This window comes from Herpailurus yagouaroundi, unplaced genomic scaffold (genome assembly GCF_014898765.1).
Source record: "Herpailurus yagouaroundi ecotype Mexico unplaced genomic scaffold, PumYag 65960, whole genome shotgun sequence".
NCBI lineage: Eukaryota > Metazoa > Chordata > Mammalia > Carnivora > Felidae > Herpailurus > Herpailurus yagouaroundi.
Genome location: NW_024419048.1, coordinates 1 through 4,497, shown reverse-complemented (window position 1 = coordinate 4,497; position 4,497 = coordinate 1). Strand labels below are relative to the sequence as shown.

The 4,497-nt window shown below is 42.1% G+C and overlaps 1 long non-coding RNA gene across 4 annotated transcripts in view; it reads right to left on the bottom strand.

Annotated features, from left to right (window-relative positions):
- The window catches only part of LOC121024557 (uncharacterized), a 6,889-nt gene extending 2,419 nt beyond the window's left edge, over positions 1–4,470 (bottom strand). The window contains exons 1-3 of one of the 4 annotated variants that reach the window (XR_005787739.1): positions 3,314–4,470; positions 1,063–1,241; positions 528–688 (exon numbers count right to left, since the gene is read on the bottom strand). This is a non-coding gene — a long non-coding RNA (uncharacterized LOC121024557). The other 3 variants (XR_005787740.1, XR_005787741.1, XR_005787738.1) reach the window with 3 other exon arrangements.
- Between the last annotated feature and the right edge of the window lie 27 nt (positions 4,471–4,497).

The window sequence follows — 4,497 nt, the reverse complement described above, 5'->3', positions numbered from 1 at the left end:
TCTTTCTTTCTTTCTTTCTTTCTTTCTTTCTTTCTTTCTTTCTTTCTTTCTTTCTTTCTTTGCTAAGTAAACTCTGCCCTCAACGTGAAGCTTGAACTCACAACCCTGAGATCAAGAGTCACATACCCTACCAACTGAGCCAGCCCTGTGCTCCCAAAGATATATTTATTGATATGAAATCTTCTCAGGCCTAAGGACCACTTTTCATGGCTAATAAATTCTCAAGGCTGCCAGTGGCAGGGTGAAGGCAGAGAGGTAAAAAGGGAAAGGGGTGCCGGGCTGGCTAGGTTGGAAGAGCATGTGACTCTTGACCTTGGGTTCCTTACTTGGACCCCACATTGGGTGTAGAGATTACCAAAATAAGTGAATAAATAAGCTTTAAAAATATTAAGGGAAAGGAAAAGTAGACAGGGAAAGAAAAATAAGGCCGAGGGAGAGGGCTGGGGTTGGGGGTGGGGAGGAAGCAGAAAAACACAGATAAGGTATACACACACAGGGCAGGGATAGAATTCCAAAGAAAAGCTAACCAGAATTCTCTTTGCTCCATGAGACCTTGTCATCGGATTCTTTTCCATCATAGGAGAGCCCCTGTTCTCCTTCCACTTCCGGGCTCTGTCATTGGAGTCTGATTTCTAGACATAATCGGTTACATGCATCACAGCTGCATTTTCTGAGAAGCAGGGAGAATCTGAGAGAAAGAAGGAGGGGGGATTAAGCCCTGTAGACCAACAATTTCCCAATTTTATGGGGTGAGCCTAGATAGAATTCAAATTTTCTTCCTTGAGAGTCTGAAGGAGGGAAGCCGGTGGCTGTGTCCCACTTCTGAAGTGGGTATCCAACTCACCAGCTATGCGTTCTTTAGCATGGCAAAACTAATTTTGTTTCACAGCTGGATAAATAAAGTAAGGCAAAAAAAAGCTGGCATTACACATTTTTGAATTAGCACCAAGTCTTTCAAACTCCACCTCTTTCCGGAAATGTTCCTGAATGCGGTGGGAGGTGGTAATTTCCCACCCTCTCCCTCCTCACCACAAAGCACACCGCTGTAAAAGCTGCACTTACCCCAGCCTGACTTTTCCTTCCCCAGCATCTCTGGATCCTTAGCTGAATTCTTTGTCTATGTCAACAGGATCAAAAGAGATAATGCAGGGGGTGGGGGGGACTCTAAAATCTATGGAAGTCGTGGATAGTAATAATGGTCTCTGAGGGTGCCAGTGTCGCTGGTCCACGACCGACAATTCCTAAAAAATGAACAAAACCTTTCGGTGGTCATATCTGAATTAATTTTAAGTGAAAAAAAATTTCAAGTCAGTTGCCATAAAACACACAAGAGAGGAAGCAAAACTTCTGGCTTAGAATTCAGAGAAGTACGTATCCTACAATGAGTTAGTCAAACCACACAGAATCTTATATGGTTACCCACAAGGTGGATTTCATGAACTTTTGTCAATCAAGTTGCATCTTTTGCAAAGGGCAATTAGGAGAGAGGTGATCGGTTCTGTTCTTTTTCTCTGGTACATATTCTGTATCAATTTTCACAGCTAAGAGAAAGTACCTGTTTCAAAGACCAATAAAATTGTTTTAAGTTAAAAAAAAAACCTTAGTGGAGGAGGAAAGAAGTAGGCTGGGTGTAGATTCCAATGAAGAAAAGAATATGCAGTTATTTTTGAGGTGTGTTTGGGATAGGTCATGAAATGTGTTAGGCAGGTACTACGCCCCAGGCACGTAACTGCAATAAGTCATGTCTTGTCACGTCCTCTCTGGGAAAACAGGGAGTTGGGTGAAGATTACAGCTAGGGCTGAAAGATTTTTCCATGAGCTTCCCTCATAGTTCAGAGGCTACAAATACCTTATTCAAGGACCTTTTCGTGGGTTTTTCTCTGGACCTTGAATAGCCTCTGATTATAAGTCTTATTGTTGGGGATGGAACTTCTTTGCCCAGAAAAATAGTCTTAGTGTAAAGATACTTCTAACCAGAATGTTACTGGTTGTCTTTGGTGAATTTTAGGGCCTTGGCAGGTAGTGGGGTTGGCAAATGCTGCCATATTCAGTATCCAGTTAGCCTGAATTCTGTTTTCGGTGATAACCTTACCATTTCAAGTCCTACAAATGTCATAACTATAGGGTCATTCAACAAGTACTCAAAGCATAGTTCGATCGACTGTCTTCTTCTTTTCCTCCATCCACCACAGACTACAAGCTGAAAGGTATGAATATCTTTTATTTTTTAAAGATGTTGAAAGTGAGGCCCAGAAGGGATAAGTCATAACGATTTTCTCAAGAAGATCAAGTCTGGAGTTTAGGGAGATTGAAAAGCTAGAACCCAGAAATCCCAGATTTTTATTCTTTCGTGTCAGCCATACTTCACATCTGACCCTATCTGGGGGTGTTGACGCTTCTTCTGACGCTTAAAGTTCTCTCTTGTTTATTTCATGTGCTACAAGACATCGCTGGGGAAGACAGACAGGCAATCGGATGGTTCCATGCTTGCTCAGTCAGAGTCCATGAAATATTCCTCTAGGGAAAAGGGACACTAATTTGGGGTAATGATGAAGCAGTGAAAACGAAGAGAGGGAAAGGGAAGTTGCTTTCAGAAGAAATAATCGTAAGAACTAGGTGTTCTTGGGATAGGAAATGTAATTAAATTAGGGGAGCAGGGCTGGCAGGGCTGGGATAACTCGATTGCTTAAAAAACACAATTTTAGGGCAGTTCAAGCAGAAAAACACATATTAAGTATTTAAAGAAAATCTGCAAATTTAATTGGCATAGCCCTGAGTAGCCAAGGCTACCATTGGAAATCTACCTATTGAGTGAGAAAGTGACCAAAGTAACAAAAAAGCAACATAACCACCATGGAGTTTGCAAAAACAACCCATCTGTTGTGTGAGGAACCATGGAGAGAGATTCTGTATTTATAGAATCTTGAGTGGGAAAAGCAGGCACAATACCCCCCCCCCCCAAGTTCACTAATCTGAAATCTGACTTAATCTTCTAGTTTCTCTGCTGTCAACATGTACTATTTAAAAAAAAAAAAAAAGTCAATTTAAAAGCAGACTTGCTAGGACTAATTTAAGAACTCCCAAAGTAGGATCTCTTCCAAAAATACACTGCAATTGACAATACTATCAGCTCAGTGTTAAAGGGGTTGTGATACAATAGACCCTGGGGCTGAATCAGATGTTTACTGTAGCTTGGGGAGAACAGGCTAGTCTGTAAAAGAGCTCCACTAGCCTTAACTGTTCTTGAGACAAGGTTTAGAATGAAATCTTTCTATAAACAAATGTTTCCAAGAGTGTATCTTAAATAGCCTACCTTAATAATTCTTATTTTTTCCTCTCGGTTTCTAAAATGGAAACTGCTGTAAGGAAAATTTTTTATATCAGAGGCCAAGAGTGCTGGTGTTTTTCAGTTATTGCAGGTTTCCTCTTAATGAAAATATGTTTACATCCTCTGGTGAAATTATTTTTAGAAAGCTAACATCTTTTGGTAGCGCCGGTCCTACAGGAATGCCTCCGTGTTACAATTACTCTGTACTAGGGCAGGAGGTTGGAAATAAAATGAAGTGCCAATTCTCTTCCAAAAGCCTACACAGGGATTATAGGATCATATTTTACTCTGTGAGTTCAATTAATTTTATTGATTCAATTGAATTCAATTGGGGGGGGGGTGTGAGTGGAGGCTAAAGTAAATGATATCATCGTTTACTGGGTGTCTACTATGTGCCAGGAAATGCATGAAGCACATTATAGTCTTTATCTCATTTGATCTTTTCAGCAACGCTGCACATTATCATCTTCATTTAACATGAGGAACTGAGGTTCAGAGAGGTTAAGTAACTCACTGCAGGTCTTAACAGCTACTATATGACCAAGTAACTCAGACATCGGCCTAGTTGGCTTCTTGTTAAAAAGAATATGCAAGCGATTTCTTCGAGGGTTCAGCAGTCCAGCTTACAGACTGCACATCTCTTCTGCTGCTGCTAAATTACTCAACTAGTCGCTAATACCAAGTGTGGCTTGATTCCTTAGGAAGTCTATTTACTTGAACCTATGTGGTAGAAACTCTGCTAGGTGACTTATGCACCTTATCTGCTTTAATCATCACAACTCTGAGACTGGGTTCTCTCCATTTTACAAATGATGAAGCTTTGGGGAGGTTAAAGTTACTAAGTAAGATCTGGGAGTTAGTGAGGGACAAGGCCACGACTGGATTCCAGGTCTGACTCCATTTGTCAGTCCCCGAGCTAGCGAGCCACAGTGCTGACATAATATTCACCGGGGGTGTTCTTAGCGTCCTGGGAGCAGGTACTTGGATGAACAAGCTGCAGCGGCACCAACTCCCCCGTCCATCTAGCCAGGGGCAAGGCAGGACAAGTGGCCCGGGAGAGAGAAGCCCTCACGCTTCAGCTTAGCAACAACAAAGGTGGTCCCAGCGAGCGCCACCTCCACTATCGGGCGTGGGAGATGCGGTGAGGCCCCAGGCCGTCCGAGGTGTGG